The sequence below is a fragment of the Cervus canadensis genome, chromosome 8 (genome assembly GCF_019320065.1).
Source record: "Cervus canadensis isolate Bull #8, Minnesota chromosome 8, ASM1932006v1, whole genome shotgun sequence".
Taxonomy (NCBI): domain Eukaryota; kingdom Metazoa; phylum Chordata; class Mammalia; order Artiodactyla; family Cervidae; genus Cervus; species Cervus canadensis.
Window position 1 is genome coordinate 58,617,973 of NC_057393.1, and position 21,522 is coordinate 58,639,494.

General features: G+C 48.5%; 1 protein-coding gene across 1 annotated transcript in view; it reads right to left on the reverse strand.

Moving 5' to 3' along the window:
• Nucleotides 1-20,484, reverse strand: part of ANXA11 (annexin A11) — a 42,338-nt gene extending 21,854 nt beyond the window's left edge. Inside the window, exon 1 of the mRNA XM_043476395.1 lies at nucleotides 20,275-20,484. The gene's annotated coding sequence lies outside the window, so the exon portion shown is untranslated. The remainder of the gene's footprint in view (nucleotides 1-20,274) is intronic.
• Nucleotides 20,485-21,522: the final 1,038 nt, after the last annotated feature.

The window sequence follows — 21,522 nt, forward strand, 5'->3', positions numbered from 1 at the left end:
CAGAACAAGAGGTACCTCACTGCCCTGACCTAGCCACCGCCCCCCATAATGAAGTCTTGTCGTTCCCCCACCTCAAGAGTGGGAGATGGAGATATATGTTAGGCTGGCTATGCTCTCTGCACATATTCTCGTGTCCTGCCTGACTTCCAGTGATGTGGAAGAAAAAGGATGGTGGCAGGGCCATGCATGCCTGGCACAAGGATCATGCAGTGTCCTCCCCAGCGGGCCAGGGTTGCAGCAGGCTAACACTGAGAGGAGGCAGAAACCTGGAGCTCTTCCTGGGCCAGAAGTCACATGCCGTGAGACCTCCCGCCCAATGCCCAGCAGCAAACCAAAAGGGCCTGGACTAGAGTGCATGCTTTCATGGGATGACCCCTTCCCAGTCTGGGGGCTGGAGTATTTACTTGTGTGTTAGTTCATTAATATTAAATCTTCAATCTGTTTTTATGCGAAAACTTACATGTAAAGCTTACACCATACAGTTCAGATGATCCCTGCTGGTTTCTTTTTAAAAATCAAAGGAAGAGAAGACAAACTACAGAATGGGGGGAAGACGTTTAAAAAGACACATGTGATAAAGGATTGTTGCCCAAAATATAAAAGGAACTCTTAAAAACTCAACAGTATGTATATCTGAAACTAACACAACACTGTAAATCAACTATACTTCAATTTTTTTAAAAAGGTAAGAAAACTCAATTAAAAATGGGCAAAAGATCTGAACAGATACTTCCCCCCAAAATATATACACATGGCCAAAAAACGTACAAAAAGATGCTCAACACCACACATCCTTATGGAACTGCAAATTAAAATAACAGTGATATACCACCACACACCTATCAGAATGGCAGGAATGCAAAACACCGATGACACCAAATGCCAATGAGGGTGTGAAGCAACAGAAACTCATTCACTGCTGCTGGAAATGCAAAATGGTACAGCCACTTTGGAAGGCAGTTTGGCAGTTTCTTACAAGCTAAACATACTCTCAGCTTACGATCTAGCAATAGCACTCCATGGTATTTACCCAAAGGGGCTGAAAATATATGTGCACACAAAAAACTGTACATGGATATTTACAGCTGCTTTCTTCATAACTGCCAAAACGTGGAAGCAAGCAAAATGCCTTCAGATGGTGAATGGATAAACTGTGGTACATCCAGACCATGGAATATTATTCAGCATAAAAGAAATGAGCTGTCAAGCCATGAAGAGACAAGGAGCAACCTTAAATGCATGTTACTAAGAGAAAAAAGCCAGCCTGAAACGGTTATGTTCTGCACAGTTCCAACCATACGTTATTCTGAGAGAGGTAAAACTATGGAGAAGTTAAAAAAAATCAGTGATTACCAGGAGTTAGGGAAAGGAAGGCATGAACAGGCAGAGCACCGAAGATTTTTAAGACAGTGAAGCTATTCTGTATGACACAAAAACAGTGGATATATTAGTCAAAGCCCACAGAATGTACAACAGTAAGCATGAATGCTAACAATAAACCATGGACTTTGGGCGATAATGGTATGTCAATATAGGGTCATCAACTCTAACTCTGATATGAGATACTGATAGTGGGGGAGGTGATGCTGTGCAAGCCTAAAGCTGCTCTATAAATTAAATTACATTTAAAAATTAAAAATAGGGCTTCCCTCAAGGTTCAGTGGTAAAGAATCCTGTTGTTCCGCCTGCAAATGCAGAAGACACAGGCTGGGTCCCTGATCCGGGAAGATCCCACATGCCATGGAATAACTAAGCCTGAGTGCTACAACTACTGAGCCGGTGCTCTAGAGCCCGGAAACTGCAACCTCTGAGGCCCACAGGCCACAAGTGCCGAAGCCTGCAAGCTCTAGAGCCCACGCTCCACAACCAAAAGAAACCACGCAATGAGAAGCCCACGCACCGCAACTAGAGAGTGGCCTCCATTTGCCAAAGCTAGAAAAGAGTCCGTGTGGCAACAAAGGCCCAGCACAGCCATAAATAAGTAAATAATCATGAAAAAAAATAAATAAAACGAATATAAACACATTGTGTGGAAATTCAAACAGAACAGAAAGGCACAAAGTGAAAAGCAAAATTCACTCTCTCCTCTAATCCCCTAGCCAAAGGTCACCACTGAGCAGTTTCCAAAGTAAAATTCAAGACAAGACACACTTTCACACACACACACAAAATGCAAATACATATATGTTTATCTATAGTTCATATATGTTCATATATAGAGAGAGAGATCGAATTTTTAAAAAACAAGAAAGAAATCTGTCTATCAACAGACTCTTGCTCCAGTTCAGATCTAGGTTTGGGCAGGCTCTGGTGTAATTAGTCAGCCACATGCCTCCCTGGCCCACTTCCTGCACCTGGCTGTTGGGAAGATGAACAGTTAACCAGCCCTGAGCTGGTCTGAGCAGCTCCTGATGACCACACACAGCTGGGAAGCAATGATCCAGAGCAGGGTGCAAACGGGGCCCAAAGCAAGACTATTTAAGGTTCAAAGAATCTCAAAGAATCTCAGTTCAAAGAATCTCATGGAAAAGGGTCCCAACCAGGGACCTGGAGCTAGGCCCTCACCTCCGCAGACCTTGGGTGTGACAGGTGGCTTCACCTCTCAGGGCTCTTCCTAGTTGGACTTCACAACTTCTGAAGGTGACACCTCTTCAGGTTTTCACCCCAACCCTAGACTTAGAGGCTCCCAAAATATCTATATTGGAAAGGAACTTGCAGTTCCAACCATCTTGGTTTTGCAGCTAAAATATGCCAGGGACCCAGCTCACTCAAGTCACAAGCACATGGGGAGAGGGTCCAAGGTGGAACTCTGCCTTCCTGAGAGAGCAGAGGGTCCAAGGTGGGACTCGGCTTTCCTGAGAGAGAGCAGAGCCTCCCTGCCTTCCCGAAACAGGGCTGTGTTACAAAACCTGTGACCACCGCAACCTGGGCTGGGCTGGTTTGTTTGGTGGTCCTAATCGGTCTTGCCATTGATGACCTACTTTAAGACCTCTCTCTCCTCCAAGGGCAAAAGGAAGACAGTGCAGTAACTGCTTTGAACTGGGGTCAGCCAAGGTCACTCCTCATGGCCAGGAGGTTCCAGAAACTCTCAGGCACCTCAGCTGATTCCACAGGCCTCTACCCATACCTAGAGGGAGGAGGGGAGAGAAGCCTGGTACAGCCAAGCTCTGCCACACACAGGCCCTCCAAGCTTCACTCAGATCTAGCCTGGTCCATCTCCAGCTCAGCCCAGTCAAGCAGAAACAGGCAGCACGGTACAGAGCTCTGTGCTCCCTGAACTGCGTTCCCCGACACCAACTTAGGTCTCACAAGTGAAGAATTTACCAGGTACCCACTTCAAAAAAGAGGCTAGTTGTCCAAAAACTTTGAAAACTGCTGCCTACTACATCCTCTTCCAGGAAAGTGCTCATTTTTGATAGTGTAATAAAGACTCTGAGAAGTCCTATAACAGGTGTCTGCTTAACTTTACCCCTCAATTTCCCAAACTTACGAGACAACAGTGATAGTTAACATTTATCAAATACTCATCATGTACTAGGCCCTCTGTCAAGTGCCATATGTGAAACTGAACTTTACAACTTCCTAAGACACATAACACTGAGATCATGATCTCTGTAGTAGAGATAAGGAAACAGAGGTATGGAGAGATTACACAGCTTACCCCAAGGTCACGGCTAGTAAATAAATGAAAAGCCAGGATTCAAACCCAGGCAGCCGAGCCCCAAAGTTCAGGACTTCATCCCTACAGTGCACTTCCTTCAGGGCCCACCAGCCCCAGAAACTACTATTTCAAAGACTGAAACTTTAAAAACACTGGTTGATGAAACAGAACGGAATTAGGAAGCAGGACACTAGGTTTTACTGTGGTCTCAGGTATTTCACTAAAGGCAATCTAGGGTAGTGGGAGGAACATGAACTCTGATGCCAGGAGGCCCAGGTTCAAATCCCAGTTCTGCTCCACTGGGATGTGTGGTCTTGGGCAGGTTATTTAATACTCTGGGCCTCACTTTTCCACATCTGTAAAATGCAGATAGTAACAGTTTAATATCAAATATGTTCTCATTATGTTAGGGGAAGCACACTGACTGAAACCGCCCACCCTGGCCAGGCACCATAGTAACCATTTGCATGAGTTGTTTTATGACAGGAGATTCTGATAAGGAATATGGAACTAATAAGCCACCACCAACCGGAAGAGTTCGGGAAAGGTCAAAAGGAAACACCGCGTGTCTGTCCACTTCCCAGAATCCCTCTTGCTAGCATCCATCTTGGCTGAGCGATGCGTGCGCCACCAGGAAAGACTCTGAATTAGAATGATTGGCCAAAGACTACCCGGAAACGAATCCCATCACCATAAAACCCAAGACTGCAAGCCACGCGGCAGAGCAGTTCTCCTGGGTTCCCTTACCTACTGCTCTCCCCCCGGGCGCCCTTTCCCAATAAAATCTCTTGCTTTGTCAACATGTGTCTCCTCGGACAATTCATTTCCGAGTGTTAGACAAGAGCCCAGTTTCGGGCCCTGGAAGGGGGTCCCCCTTCCTGCAACAATTATATCATTGTGAAAGTGAAAGTTGCTCAGCCGTGTCTGACTCTTTGCGACCCCATGGACTATACAGACCCCATGGAACTCTCCAGGCCAGAATACTGGAGTGGGCAGCCATTCTCCAGGGGGTCTTCCCAAACCAGGGATCGAACCCAGGTCTCCTGCATTGCAGGTGGATTCTTCACCAGCTGAGCCACCAGGGAAGCCCAGGAATACTGGAGTGGGTAGTCTATCCCTTCTCCAGCAGATCTTTCTAACCCAGGAATCGAACCAGGGTTTCCGGCATTACAGGCAGATTCTTTACCAGCTGAGCTACCAGGGAAGCCCCCCAAAAGTTCTAGTCACTCAGTCATGTACAACTCTTTGCAAACCCCTATAGTCCATGGAATTCTCCAGGCCAGGATACTGGTGTGGGTAGCCGTTCCCTCCTCCAGATCTTTCCAGCCCAGGGATCTAACCCAGGTCTCCTGCATTGCAGGCGGATTCTTTACCAGCTGAGCCATCAGGAAAGCCCCACATGTCATCTAACCTCTCACTATATCAGTTTCCCTAAAATAGCAGGTTAAATTAGAGGGTCCCAGAGGACCCTAGACCACTTGATAACACTCAGGATGAGAGATGTGGGGGCAGGGAGGGCACGCGGTGGAACACAAGAGCTTGGAGAGTCAGGACAGTGTGAAGGGCAGAGGGTGGGGGCACGGCACGGAGAGTAAAGTCTGCTGGTTCCTTCTCCACTCCAAGCCCAGCCCCTAGCAGCAGATTCTGGGTGGGAATGGCTGTATTGGATTTTCCAATCTCCCTAAGAAACCACCAACAGGAAACTGGCAATCTTTCCTTTCTATCCCTGGGTGCCTGGGGGCTTGGTCCAAACTCCACAAAAAAAGCTGGGAGTGAGGGGCGTGGAGCTTCCCAGGTGATGCTAGTGGTAAAGAACCCGTCTACCAATGCAGGAGACAAGAGATGCAGATTTGATCCCTAGGTCAGCAAGATCCCCAGGAGGAGGGCATGGCAACCTACTCCAGTATTCCTGCCAGGAGAATCCCATGGACAAAGGAACCTAGCAGGCTACAGTCCATAGGGCTGCAAAGAGTCGGACGAGACTGAAGCAATTTAGCATACACGCCTGCAGGCACACAGGGGCCAGGGGTGGGGGTGATGCAGGAGGAAGCACCTCTGAAAAGACCTTAAGAAGAAACCTGCCCCGGGAGGAGTGACTGGCAGAAGCAGAGTCTCAGTCTGCACACAATTTCAGCCCCACCACTACCTAGGAGCCTGCTGCCTGTATGTCCACTCTGGGCTCGGCCCTGACAGAAACCATTTTTTCTGCTTTTAGCTGAGAAGACCTTTCCAGGCCATGTCCTGGTAACTGAGAAAGAGGGAGTGAAGCAGAAGCGGACACTTCACGGAAAGGCACCTGCAGGCAGACACAGATTCACAGGAGGTCACTCTACAACCTCTCCACGGCACAGCCCTGGTAAACCTTGGTCTATTCAGTTCATGGGAAGAGTCCCCTCTGACAGATGCCCACACTAAACAGGCTTCTGGAAGCACCAACACTTAGTCAAATGCCAACCCTGATTCAGGATTTCTGAGGAGTGAAAAGTGGCCACAGAGGAAGCAGGTGAACCTAAATATGGTGTCAATATCTGGCAGACAACCAGGCTGTGACAGGAGATGAGGCTGAGGTCCCTGGAGTCACCAAGGTTCCTCTGACAGACACAATTTCTGTCACAAAGGCAGTGACAGAAAACCCCTCCCACCCCCACCAACTTAAGTCCTAGGTGTGGCCAGGACCTTATTAGGAAATACCCCCTCCCCCAAAGGGAAACGGAGGTTTGTTTCTAAATGCCTCTGGGGCTGGGGAGGCAGGCCTGTATCAGTCAGTTTCACCACTTCCGCAAGCAGAAGCCGCTTGCAATTAAACCACCTGATCAGAATGGGCTCCTCAGGATCAGCCGATTAACTCAAGCCCAACTCCAGAGAGTACAGAAAGCCTCCTTGCTGTCCCCGACTTAGCTCTCAAGCCCCTCCATTTCCTGCAAAGTCCAACCCAAGAGTTGTTCCTCTGGAACCACCTGGGCCCAACAGGGGTCCAAGCTCTGTGGAGGGTACTGTCTGCACAACAAAACCATCAGCAGCTCAGCTGAAAGGGAACTTGGGGAGTCCCTTCTCTGAATCCCTCCTTGGTCTGGGTGGGGAAAGGGAGGCTGGGCAGCTCACACAGCCTAAGCATCACCAACACTGGGTCTCATAACATTCCCCCAGGTCCTCTGCAGATTCTTCTACTACCTCCAATTACTCTCTCTTCCATCTGTGCACAACACACACTCCCCTATCGAGCCACAAACATCACAAGACAGTCCTAAGAGACTTCTCAGCTCCATCATATGAACTTTACCCATGGCCCACACAGCCCTGATATCATCTTCTAACGCTGCTGCTGGGCAACCAGGGTGAAAAACACGGTCCAATGACAATAGTCCTAACACTTGCTGGCTGTGTGAGCTTGGGCGTGTGGCTTGACCTTTCTGTGCCCTTCTCCTTAAAACTGGGAAGGTATATTCATCTTACTACGTGGCCATGAGGGTCTGATGCAGAGATACATGCGTATAAAGCTATCCACCATGTAGCTTATTAGCATACAGTAGGTGCTCAGTTAATCTTAACTTACTCCCTAAGAAGCATTAGCTTGGTAGCTAGGGTCTAGGTCCTTCCTAATTTCACCTGTGTGACATTTTCAGAACAACTTAACTTCTCTGAACTTCTAAGCTGTCTGCAAAAATATGACCTGCCAACCTATTTTGGTATTACTGTGAGGACTCAATGAAGTAAGAACAGGGAAGACTTTTGTAAAATAGGGACCATTTTCTGTGCTTTGTCACCAATTCAACCTGGGTTGTACCCTTCCAAGTGGCCAAAGAGGACAGGCTCTGAAGTTTGGAGAGGGGGGGAAAGGGTCATCAAAGATCCTGAACAGACTTCCAAACTTATTTAGTGTCTACTAGGTGTCCAGCCCACACAGTGAGGGGAGTACCTAACCAATCGTCATGGTCACAGGTAGTTCAAGACAAGGCTGGGAAGGGAGAGAAAGGAGGGCTTTCAAAGCCCATGATCAAGGCACCATGAAGTTTCTGGATTAGGTCTGTCAAAAATATCCCCAACAGACAGTCAGTATCCTGACCCCCCCAGAATCTGTGACTATGTTGCCCTAAACGACAAAGGGGCTTTGCAGATGTGATCAAGGCTACAAACCTTGAGATGGGGAAGATACCCTAGATTATCCAGGCGGGCCTATGAGTCCTTTCCTGGCTATGGTAAGGATGAAAAAAAAAGGATAAGGAGAAATAAAGATGAAAAGAAAGAGCTAAGAAGCTTGAGAGGGATTCCATCCACACAGGAAGGGTGCCAGAAGTCAAAGGATGCAGATGGCCTCCAGAAGCTGGAAAAGACAAGGAAGCAGATTCTCCTCCAGAGCTTCCAGAAAAAATGTAATCCTGCCAACAAACACCAGGAGACCCGTGAGAGAAAACTGTACAACAGAAAGGTCGTGTGCTAAAATGGTGCAGTCACAGTGGCAAACAGTAGGGCAGCTCCTCAAAATTAAACATATGACCTAGCAATTCCATTTCTGTAAATGTACCCAAAAGAACTGAAAGCAGGACTTGAACATATTTGTCCACCAATGTTCCAATGTTCACAGCATTTTGACTGTTGTTCACAACAGTCAAAATGTGGAAATAACCCAAATGTCCATCAACAGATGAATGGATAAACAAAATGTGGTATATACATAACAAAACAGTATTTCACCTTAAAAAGGAAGGAAATTCTGATACATGCTAGAATATGGATGAATCTTGAGGTTATTATGCTGAATGAACTAAACCAGTCACAAAAAGATATTCTATGATTCTACCTATGTGAGGGGGCTTCCCAGGTGGCACCAGCGGTAAAGACTCCACCTGCAGATGCAGGAGACGCAAGAGACACAGGTTCAATTCCTGGGTTGGGAAGATCCCCTGGAGAAGGAAATGACAACCCACTCCAGTATTCTTGCCTGGGAAATCCCATGGGCAGAGGAGACTGGAGGGCTACAGAACACAGCATCACAGAGTTGTACACAACTGAAGGGATTGAGTACGCATGCTCCACTTAAGTGAGGTAAGTAGAGTAGTCTGATTCAGAGACAAAGTAAAATAGTGATGCCAGGAGCTGAGGGGAGAGTGGATTGGGGGTTAATGTTTAATGGGGAGAGAGTTTGTTTGGGAAGATGAAAAGTTTTGGAGATGGATGGTGGTGATGGCTGTACAATAATGCTTTCCAATTGTGGTGCTGGAGAAGACTCTTGAGAGTTCCTTGCACTGCAAGGAGATTAAACCAGTCAACCCTAAAGGAAATCAACTCTGAATATTCATTGGAAGGACTGTGGTTGAAGTTCCAATACTCTGGCCACCTAATGCAAAGAGCCAACTCACTGGAAAAGACTCTTATGCTGGGAAAGACTGAAGGAAGATGGAAAAGGTCATGACAGAGGATGAGATAGTTGGATGGCATCACCAACTCAATGGACATGAATTTGAGCAAACTCTGGGAGATAGTGGAGCACAGAGAAGCCTGGTGTGCTGCAGTCTATGGGGGTCTATGAAAGAGTCACAAACAGTCAGACATGACTTAGTGACTGAACAACAACAACTTAATACCACCAGACAGACACCTAAAAATGGTTTTAGAAAAAAAAAAAAAAAGGCACTGTGGTATTAAGCCCCTAAATATGGATATTTTGCTACAGCAGCAATAGAAAGCAAGTTCATACAGAGACCACTGCTTCTCTCCTTCCCTCCAGATCCTTCCATGGTGTCCTCTTTGAAAAGGCTCCCTCTGATTAAGAGATCAGTGCAGTCTGAACTCACTCAGTAGAAGCAGCAATAAATCCCCAAGACCACAGGAAAAACCATTCCACCAAGAAGGGAAGGCCCAGGTGCATGTCTCCTACATGTCTGGGAATAAGAGCTCAGTCAATAAAGCTTTTCTTGCTTATAGTATCAGTCAACAGAGTCACCATGGCGAGACCTGGGGCTAGTGAGTGGGTTCTGTATGCCCAGCCAGACACACCCAGCCAGCAATGCAAATGCTCCTGGGAGGGAAAATGTGGGCAGTGTGATGCTTGGGTGGGTGGGGTGGGTGAACACACCCAACCAGCCAGGACCAAGCAACTGGAATACCAGAGGTCATTTCAGCCTAGAGATGACTCAACTCATTCCTGCCCACCCCACCTTGGCTCTTATTTCACAAATGGAGAAACTGACAACCAGAGAGGGGAAGTGACAAGGCCAGGTGACACAGCAAGATCCTCCCAGGGCTGGTTCAGGGCCCTTCCACTCCTGCCTCCAAGCCCGGGGCCCACTGTCCAAAAGGCAGGACCGCAGCCAGTTGCTGGTTTTTCACAGCATCTCTGGTGGGGGAGCCTCAGGTTTTATGGAGTCTGAAACCTATATAATTTTAGGGGTCCTTTTTAAGATGCCGGAAACAGAACGCTTTTTTTTTTTTTTTTTTCAAATTCTACAAAACTATATGACTTTGTTAATTCACTGCCAGGGCCTCTCCCACAGCCTTGGAGAGACCACACGCAAGTGACTAGGATGTGGGGGTTGGGGGGTTTCAACTAAGGACTGTAGCCCACCAGGCTCCTCTGTCCATGGAATTCTCCAGGCAAGGATACTGGAGTGGGTAGCCACTCCCTTCTCCAGGGGATCTTCCCAACCCAGGAATGGAATCCAGGTCTCCTGCACTGCAGGCAGATTCTTTACCGTCTGAGCCACCAGGGAAGCCCTAAGTTTCACTAGTTTCACACTGATTTTACCTCTGGCTCAAAGAGTCACCCAATGCTGGGGCTAGACTCCCCTGAGAACAGGAGTTAAAAAACAGAGTCCTGGCCTGCACTAGGCTTTCCCTCTATCTGGAGAGATAAATACAAAAGAGCAGTCACAGGAAAACACGCACCAAGTGTTTAAGTGCCACTCCCAGGCAGAATGGAGATTAAGGTTGAGAGTCAGGAAAGGGCTTTTTGGGAGTAGAGAGGATACGTGTCTAGGAAACCCACTTCTCTCTGATGGCCCTGGCCAACCCCACGCTCCCCTGGGCATCTCTCCCTCCTCTGTGAAATGAGTGAGCCTGTGAGGAATCCACAGTTGTCAACTTGTCCTGCCCAGGGCCTGGGGCTCCTGGGAGGTTCTGTAGTTCACAAACATTAATTTTGTTGTGGGGAGGGGAGGGGCAGGGCTGCAAAAGAGTCTCTCCAACTTAAATTTTGTTTTAAATGGAAAAAGAGGAGACCTGAACACCAGGAGCCACGTGGTGGCACACAGCTAGGGCTGTGGCAGCTGCCCCTTCATCCAGGGATGCCTGCCTGGGCTGCCCACTGTCCCCACCAGGGCTGTCCCCGCAGGCACCTGTATTTGTAATGAAAGGCACAGATGTTCACCCAGGGCTCTGCTAGGTAAGATGCGATCAACCACCTCACCTTCATATTCTAGTCAATCACAGATCCTGTCCAACAAACTGGCGAAGAGGGGTGGAGGACAAGATGAAACATCAAAGGCAGCAGGGAGTCCCCGGGGCTTCCACAGACCTGGGGCCTGTTCAAATGCCTTTGGAAAGGCCTGGTCCCTTCAAACCTCAAAGACCTGACAGAGTATCTATTTCAGCTCCAAAAAGTGGAGCACCCCACCCTGCCTAGGAGCCCCAGAAACCTCTCCTTCAAATAGCACTTCTCAAGAGCGGCTCTTGAGACCAAGTCCCCAGCCAGCCTTGTTCAGCTGGCAGATGAAAAGAAATCCCCACCAGGGCCTACAGATTACACTGGAGGAGGAGATGCTCTTTTAGATCTCAGGGGGACCTGACTGCTGAGCAGGTGGAACCCTAAGACCTGGAAAGAAAGAAAGCAGGAAATGCATGTCTATAGCTCAGTCAAACCAATACCTCAGCATTCTGAATCCATCTTCAGAACTTCTGCTCAGTCATCTCTCTACCTAGTCTGTCCTCCTGTCTCCTTTGCTCCTTTGTCTGCCCTCTTAAAGCCTTAGTCAATTCTGGCTTTTCCTTTAAGCCAGATGGAGGTCCACTTCTTCCAGGAAACCCACCCTGATCTCTCCACCCACAACAATGACCCCTCTTTCTGGAACTTACCAGCACTTGGCCTAAAATGTTTTCTATGTCCTCTAGTGTTCTAATAATACTCCCCTCTTTCCAGTACCTAAGTCGCTTCAGTCATATCTGATTCCATGCGACCCTATGGATTGTAGCCCACCAGGCTCCTCTGTCCATGGGATTCTCCAGGCAAGAATACTGGAGTGGGTTGCCATTTCCTACTCCAGGAACACGTATTACTTCATCATGTATCACCTCATTAACCTTCACAACAATCCTGCAAGATAGGTATTATAACCTCAAGGGGACTACAGCTCAGAGATGATTCTTGACAAGCAAGGATCACACACCTGACGTGTGCCAGAGCCAGAATTATTTTTTCTAGGCCTCCCAGCGAGAGAGTCAGTGCTGCGGCTGTAGGACAGGCCTCTCTCCTCTCCTCCTTCACCAGTTAGCACGGGCAGGGCACTTCGAGGTTCCTGACAGGACATCAGTGGATCCTGAGTATATCTCTTTCACACCCTGGTGGCACCTGTCCCAATGACATCTTTGGTATGGAGGCTCCAGGAATTCTGGGGGCAGAGAGAACTCATCTAAAACATTCTTTCTCTCCCTCCTATGATAAGGCCAGACCTTGAGTGATGTAAGAGGCGTCCGAACATTCCTGACTCTACCGGGGCACTGCCTCACCTCCAAGGTGTGGGTCATGAGGTCATCAAGCCCCAGAAGCGATCGAGGGAGCCCCAGGGCAGCACCCCACCAACCTAGACCATCCTTTCCCAAGCACTGAATAGAAAGCCCACAGAAGGTGCTGTTACACATTCAACACCCACCCCGCCAACACACACACCCATGAATCAAGAATAGCTGGAGCACACGTCAATCATTAGGCAAGTAGTGCCTCCGACTCTGCCCCCCTCTGAAGGCTGGCACCTGGGGTGGCCCCGCCTGGAGGAGCTCCGGATACAGCAAGCTGAGGGAGTGGCCACGGGCCAGTGTCCAGGCCTGACCAAGGAGCTGAACATGAGCAAGCAGGCTCAGAAAGACACTGCTGGGGAATAAAGTCAGTTCCCAGCGTGCTAGCTTTGGGATTACACAGGAATCCTGCAACAACAGAGCTGGAAGGGGCCTTCAGGAGACCCTTTGGCTCCACTGGCTTATTTTACTTAGGTGGGAGCCAAGGCCTGGAGAGCAAAGCCTGCCTGGGCTCTCACCATTGGCTGGGGTGGAGCAAAGACTCAACACATGTTTCTTGACCTCCAGGCCAATGCATCCAGGCCCAGACTGGCTCCCCTCCACTCACGCTGCTGCGTCTACTCCACCTTCCTGGGTTAGAGAATGGACTTGGAAATGTGAAGCCTATCCTGGGAGAGACAGAATGAGAAGGTGACCCTGCTGCCTCCAAATAAAGTCCCATGTCATCAAGTCACAGAGAAAGTGTCCTCTGCCCAGGGAAGCCTCTGTGACATGGCTTCTCCCCAGGTTCTTGCCTACGAGTTAACAAGAGCAGAGAGCAGGGATTGGCAGCCACTTGTTTTGATCTCTCTGGGGTATCAGGAGCTGCACTGACCATCAGCCCAACTCAGCTCAGGGTTCAAATGGGCTCTGTCTCCACGCTTTCCCAGAAATAAGTTACTGATGTGTCACACCTGGAGTTGAGGCAGGTCAGTCAGGAAAAGAAAGCACAGTAAGATACTCTCTATCCCAAAGCTGGGTCTTGGAGGGACACCCGCCCCCAAGGCCTCTAAGGTGGCTCCACATGCAGAATGCATGGCTGCCAAACCCGACCACTGGGAATGGCCTGGAAGCAGTGATGACCCTCAGAGCATCAGCAAAGCAGCAGCAGCAACCTGCCTGCTTAGTCACCAGCCCACTGGATCAGATGCTGCCCCCCTCTGCACTGCCTGCTGGCATGCCACTGTCATGAGATCCCATTCTTATTATCCCTCAGTTTCAGACTGAGGACAGCAGTGGGTGGTGTTCCAGAAACTTCTGGTTGTCCCCCCTCAACCATCTGCCCATCTCGCTTCCATAACAGAACACTACCAGCAGCCCGGCACCGGGCAGCCGCAAATTAGGACTATGCTCCCGAGCTTCCCTGGCAGCACGGCAGGACACTGGCAGGAAGTCAGCTGTGATGGGCCACACAGGTAAGGGAAGCAGAGCAGCGCTGTGGTGCCCGGACGGCCGCATCGGCACAACCTAAGTGACCATTAGCAAGGGAATTTCTCGGTCCTCATCACAGACCCCTTAAATCAGAGCCTGTAGGGATGGGGCCCAGGAATCTGTGTTTTAACAAACCTTCCAAATTAGTCATAAATGTGCTCAGGTTTGAGACCAGAGCCCTGGAGAACGCCAGGAGCAACTGTGCCTAAGGAGTCTGGTGCCTGGACAACCTCATGGAACAGGCACTTACTAACTCTGGACTCCAATTTCTGGAGACAGAGGGAGAGAGAGACTCCTCTTAAATCATGGCCAAACCTGAATCCTAATGAGGTGGGTGAGGAAAAGGAACGATGAGAAACTCAACCAAGACAGCAGAAAGTAGGAAAGAAACAGCATCCAAGTGTAATAAATAATAAACAGACAACAAGACGCAAGAAACACAATCAAGACTATCTGGCACGCAAACAGTCTGAATTCTCTACCAAAGACAGAAATGACCAAATTCGGTTTGTTGTTATTATCACTGCCTCCTGCCATCTCCCCTCAATTCCAGTCACATGCTGATTACAAGAGAAACACTTTTCTTAAAAAAAGGAAAAGAAAAGTTGAAAATTAAGGCAAAGACATATTAGGTCAGCACGGAGAAAAACCAGAAGTGGAAATATTAATATTAAAACCATGTTGAGAACTTTCCAATAACCCTGCCTCTGCAGACTGAGGGTTTTTTCCAGCCACTTCTCAGCCATTTGCCTTTATCTGGAAACACAGGACTTGGAAAACTACTCACTAGGATTTCATGGTACAACACGGCTTAGGCCCTTCTAGTCCCATGAAATAGTTTACATGACTTAAAACACAAGCACAGAAAAGACTGTAAAACTTGGGGCCCAAGCCTTTATAGCTGACATTTGGTCTTAGGACATTTTTGTGTACTATTTTGTCATATCCCTTGGGGAACAGAGAGTCTGTTTTGCCGCTGTAGATGAGGAAGGAAATATAACTGTGCGTGAGAGCCATCTACTTGGACCTATGGGATGGGGGAGGAACCAACCACAAAGTCAGAAGTCCATCCCTGGGTTTTGCGAACTGACCTCCTTTTATCCATCTCTCCTAAAACCTGGCTATCATGGGGGCCACTGAGACAGACAAGAAGAGGGAGCTCACAGTCATCATAAGCCTAAGAAGCAGGCAGAGCCAGCCTGATTACTACCTACTCTGCATAAGCCTGAGTGGAAACTAAAGGATGTGGCTTACCCCCTGCCTGACTGATGCTTGCTTCCAAATTTCTGAGCCTTTTACTTACTGTCCTATAAAATGCATTTAATTACTAATTCCAGGACTACAAAGAAGGAATTCTCCCAGATTATTGACAATATATGCTCCTAAAATAGATAATATGGAATTTAAGGCCAAAGGTACAGAATAAGTAACAAATGACACAAGGTACAATCCACAAAGATAAGCTTGATAAAGCTGTATACACCAAACATGCATGCCAAATTCACAAATCCAAAGCAAATGTAAGTCAAGTTTGACTCAAAAAAAAAAAGATTCAATAAGCAAGGATGCAGAGGGCACCCTCAAGATCAAAGAAATATCTGACGTCTGTGTTCCACAAAGAATACATGTCACGAAAGCTTTTCAGGCTGATCATGTAGCTGGCCACAAAGAAAATCTTAAAACAGTCCCACAAGAGATTCTGCCAAGCACCTTCACTCAATAGAACTGTGCATGTATGCTCAGTGGCGTCCAACTTTGCGACCCAGGGACTCCGACCCACCAGGCTACTCTGTCCATGGAATTTTCCAGGGAAGAATACTAGAGCAGGCTGCCATTTCATACAGGGAATCTTCCCGATCCAGGGAATAAACACGCATCTCTCCCATCTCCTGCATTGGCAGCTGAGCCACCAAGGAAGCCAAGAGAACTAGCAGCCAACATTAAAATATGATCAGACTGCCCCAAAACTTCCTCAGAAATTAAAGATGCTGCCTTCTAAAAAGTCCTTGGATCAGAAATAATCTACAGAGTACTAGGAAGCAATGGAAAGATAAGCATTTCATATAAAGGCCCACTGGCTAGACTGGTACTCAGAAGAAAATTCTGACGTCTACATAATTTTTAAATTAAAAAACTAAAAATAAATGAACCAATTTAGACGTGAAAACTAGAGCAATGAAGCAAAAAGTAAGAAGAAATGAGTAACAATAAAGGTTGAAATCAATGACCAAAAAAGTAGAAAGAATTTTCAAAAAAATATTTACAAGTAATTTCCAAATTATATAACATATTTTATGAAATATACACCTCCAGCATATCCAATTAGAATCCCATTCTTAGTATCTAACGAAGACATTATCACAAGGCCTGTAATCTGTCCTTGATCTGGAAGACTTAATATTATAGAAGTGTTAACTCTTCCTTATAAAGATTCCTACTGGTGGCTCAGTGGTAAAGAATTCGCCTGCAATGCAGGAGACCCAGGTTCGATCTCTGGGTCAGGAAGATCCCTGGAGGGGGACATGGCAATCCACTCCAGTATTCTTGTCTGAAGAATTCCATAGACAGAGGAGCCTAGCGGGCTACAGTCCATAGGGTTGCAAAGAGTGGGACACAACCGAAGTGACTGAGCATGCACAGACTATTTACTCCAACACTGTTTCAAACTATAAAAATAGTCAATAGCCTCCATACCCAGCAATAAGGGAAAGGTTGAATAAATTATTTTACATCTGTACTACAAAACAGCCAGGGACAACCTAGGGTGGGTGGGGGTGGCCTCTGCTTTTGTGCTCACAGTACAAGGCTAGGCAAACAGTGGGTACTCACTAACTATGAGTTCAACAGCAATATGCTTGTCACTAGCTTCCTAAAATAGCCATGACCTTTTAGGTGAACACAGCAAGCTCAGTCCGCTATCACCAGCCCCCTCACAGACACACCCTTTTCCCCAAGGATGCCATCCCCAGGCTTACCCTCCACCTCCCTGTCATCAGCTCTGAGTTTCTCCTCGTCCCTCACTCACTGTCCTCCAAGCCAGTCTCTGCCCATGTTACAGGTGTAAGAGGCTCCGGGCACCTGACTTCCCTTCTCAATTTCAGGAGTCATTCCTCCCCCTTTTTCCTACTAAGGCAGTGGTACCTTCAGGACCATAAGCCCTTGGAAGACTAGAACTCAAGAGATCACAGAACCAGGAATCAGCTACCTACCACCCACACACTCCAACCCCAGCTTCAAGATTCCTTGCAGCAACCCAAGATATCAACACTGCCATCACCACCCCCTAACTGATATCAAGCCCCTTTTGCAAACATCTTCTCACCAGATTCTGCAAACAACCATTTTACTACCCAGAACACTGGGACCCTGTTGTGGCTATGTGGCTTGTCCCAGGATACCCAGCACAGATGGGAACTCTGCCTCCTCACCCCTCCATTGACCCCACCTGTTACTTTCTCACATCAGGAGCAAAGTCAGCTGCGGTTTGAGTCACTATTCACGCCACACTGTCAGGATCCTCCCAGACCACCACATGACATCTGACCTTTATTTCACCGGGTCCGGGATCAGGGTCAGCAGGCCTCCTGTGGTATGGTTTCAATGTTATTAGAAAGCTCCGTTGAAATTTCAACAACTGCTTTTAAAAATGCAAATTCCCAACAAAAACATTTCAGTTTCTCCATTTCTCCTAAGAGTGTTCCTATCTAGGTATCCCTCAGATTCCTTATGTTTTACAGGCAATGGGCTCACAAGGTGCTGTTGAGAAAAATCCAGAGAAACCTGAATCCGTTCACTTGGCTGCGATTGTGAAATACACCTACACACAGAATCTTCCTCCAGTGCCCGCCATGGGACAAGTGCTAGGAACTACTTAAGGGGGAAAAGACAGCAGCTGAAAAGAGAGAGGAAAGAACAGGAAAGAGTGAGATCCAGAAAGGCCCTAGGTTCTCTGAAGATTCAGCACTCAGCATAGATTTGGTTTCTACAGTCACCTCCTGCCCACACCAGCTTTTTTTTTTTTTTTGCAGTGAATACCCAGGAAAATCCCACACTCACCTATTCGGGCTCAATTCTCACTCCTACCATCCCAAGCTACCCATCCTCCCCAAATCACGTGGCCAAGGCATCACTAATCAATCTTGGCCTTCTAGGTGCCGCAATCCAGGACAAGCCCTGACAACAATCCTTGACCTGATAACATAAAGGAGTCCAAGGGGACTTCCTCTTGACCTCTCTGCCAGGTCCTATGCCCATCTCTCAGTCTGAACTCACGTCCATCTCACTCTCCCCACTTTTTCTTTTTTTTAACCTATCCAAGTTAAGCTTCTGAGGTCAAATATCCCTGGCCTGCCTCTTCACTTAGCTAACATCTGCTGAGTACCAACATCAGGCAAGGTCCTTTCTGGATGCCGTGAGACCAAGAGATGAGTGAGAAATACTACCCACCCTCCAGACAGAGGACGGGGCAAAAAGATGTGCTGTACAATTACTTCTGCAGGGTGAATACTGAGAAGTGATGTTAAAGGAGTAGAGGAGGGCTGTGTGGGCTGACCACGTGTCTTGCCCCTTCCTGCTCCAGGTACCTGGATGGCTCCTAGAAGGGCAATGAATAACAGGCAGAACTGGGGGAAGGAGGGCAAAAGAACATCAGCGAAGACAGAGCAACAGGTCAGAAGGAGAGCAATTCAACTAGGCTGACCTTCAGCTGCATGAAGGGAGTAATAAATATTATTGACTCTTACCGATGAATACTAATGTGTCAGGCCCTGCTGTAAGCTTTACGTCTATCTGGGACACAGAAGCATGGTCACCACCTATTCAGATCAGTGACTGAGTTGTATGGTTGTTTAACAGTATATTAATTTATTTACTCCTCACAATAACCCTGTGAGGTAGGTATTATGATTGTTGCTGTTGTCTTCGGTCACTAAGTCGTGTTCGGCTCTGCGACCTCATGGACTGTAGCCCACCAGGCTCCTCTGTCCATGGGATTTCCAAGGCAATAATACTGGAGTAGGTAGCCATTTCCTTCTCCAGGGGATCTTCCCGACCCAGGGATAGAACCTGCGTCTTCTGCACTGGCAGGCAGATTCTTTACAGCTGAGCCACCAGGGAAGTTCCAGGTATTATTATTACCCCCATGTTAAAGCGAAGGAAACAAAGGCAGAGAGACTAGTAAGAGGCGAGATTTGGAAGGGATGCCCAAGGTACTGTGCATCCCATGCCGGGGCAACAAACAGCCCTGGAACCTCACCTAGTTTCTCCTGTCAGGGAAAACCTTGTGGCAAGGAGAGCGCCTTGTGCGAAGGGGCCCTGCTAATTCTCCTGGCATCCCGAACAACTGACTGAAACAAGGAAGGAACATAAGCAGAGCCAGTTGGGGGATGAGCAAGATAACACGCCCTGCGTGGACTCAGCCTGGCACTGCCCTCTAAGCTTTTGTTCCTGCTGTGGGGGTTGGGCAGAGGCTCACCCCGTGATGGGTCACTCCAAGTCCAGGTCAAGGCAGCCGGGGAGCAAAGTGAAGGCAGGGAGGGAAGGCAGAGGGGTTGGCTACCAAAGATACCCTGGGTCTGTCCTAAAACACCCAATCGCCAAAGAAAGGTCGCTGATTTAGAGGGGAAGGACAGAAATGTGCCAGGCAAACTGCTCCCAGCTTGGGCTGGAACTGTCTAGCTAGGCTTCAGCTCCCCAATGTCTCAAGTTGATGAACTGCACAACTCTCCGTTAAATCAACAGACGCATTTCTTAAAGGTTTTTCAGGGGCAGAAGTCAAGAATCCCTCCCTGAAACTGTAGCTCAAGGCTGAGATGAAGGAACAGGCAGAGAAGGTAAACACACAGGTGAACACAGCACCTGGGGTAGATCCCGCATTCTCTCAAATAAAGTGCCTTATAAATCAACTGCAACAGCAGAGGCTCCCAGGAATTTCCGTCTTTCCAGTTCCGGAGGAAAGTTCCTGAAGGCAGCCACCCCTCCTAAGTCTCCTTACAGAAGCCTTTTCCGGAAGGGTACACACACTCTCCAGAAGTCAGCGGGGTCAGAGGGGTCGCGGCCACCGCCATCCCCACACCAGCCAGCCGCCTTCTTGTCGCAGGTTAACGGGCTCCCAGGCCCTGAGCCCCGGACCCCAGCGGAGCAGCACAATCACGCGGCCCTGGCCACTGGGGGCCCCGCCCGTGCACCGCCCACCTCACAAGGAGCGCCCCCAGCCGCTGACAGAACTGGGCAGGCAGGCCGACGAAGCCCGTCCGGGACCAGCCCGACACCCGCGCCTTTACCCCCATGCTGTGTAACCAGGAAGCCTCAGGGCCGGGCTGAAGGTGGCGCGGGGCAGTCCGGGGCCTCCCGGCGCGGGCCGCGGCGCCCTGCCTCCACCCCGTCCCGTGCCCCCCTTAAGCCGGAGAACCCTCACTCACCTGGCCAAGGGGCAGTGGGGAGCCGCGAGGGGAGAAGTGGGACGCGGGCAGCAGCAGCTCTCTCTCCGGGCGTCCCAGGCGCGGCACCTCCCAATGGACTCGAGTTTTGTCCCACTCCCACACTCGGAGCACTCGGGGAACTGGCGACCCGCAGGCTCCTCAGCCGTCAGGGAGGAGCCGGAGGAGGAGCCCACTGGGCGGAAAACCCCCGGCCAGAGGCCCAGCGTGCCCCGGGGCGGGGCCGCGTGCGCCACGGAGGGGCGGGGGCAGAGGGTGGGCGGGGCCTGGGCGTGGTAAGCACGCGGCCCCGCCCCCAGGTGAGAGTCGTTCTGGGCCAGCACACTACGGAATGTCTCTACCAGTCTGGGAAGGAAGCCACAGGCCTTCCGCCACGGGAGGTTACGGCAGGCTCCCGGAGGTCGGCGAAGAACAGGTTCACTGCACCGCCTTCCTTGACCTGTCCTGCCCTGCGCCGCACTCCGGGGGAGGGGATTTCCCCAAGCCCCCTCCAGCTCAGTGTCCCTTCTTTATTAACTCTGTACATTAAAAAGTGACACAACAGGATGGAAGTGGAGGTGGCGGAGAGTAGCTTCATGGTGCAGAAACTGCAGTCAACTATTAATATCTCAGCCGGATGGTCAAGGTCAACGTCAAGAATGATAGATCAACAGTGATAGTATGTACCGACTGTGGTCTTCTTTTCAAAAATGCATAATCCTAATCTAGTCGTGAGAAAAACACGATTAATACTGGTTCAGGGATATTTTACAAAACACTTGACCAGTATTCCTCAAAATTGTCAAGGTCATCAAAAAAGTCTGAGACACGTTGGTACAGTTAAGAGAAGCCTGAGAAAATGTGAAAACTAAATGTAATGTATCCTGGATAGGATCCTGGAAAAAGCACATTAGATAAAGACTAAGGACACCTGAATAAAGTATGGAGGTTAATTGATAATAATGCATCAATACTGGCTCATTCATTGTGGCAAAACTCCATGCTAATAAAAGATGTTAATGATAGAAGAAACTGGAGTTTATGAGAACTCTATCTGAAATTTTTTGTAACAAACTATTCTAGAAAATAAAGTTTATTTGTTAAAAAAAAGGTCATCTATGTAATATATTAGTATATTTATTGTACTTATTTTAAAATATAATACATATTAAGTATTATTTACATAGCAACCCACTCCAGTATTCTTGCCTGGGAAATCTCTTGGACAGAGGAGCCTGACTACAGTTCCTG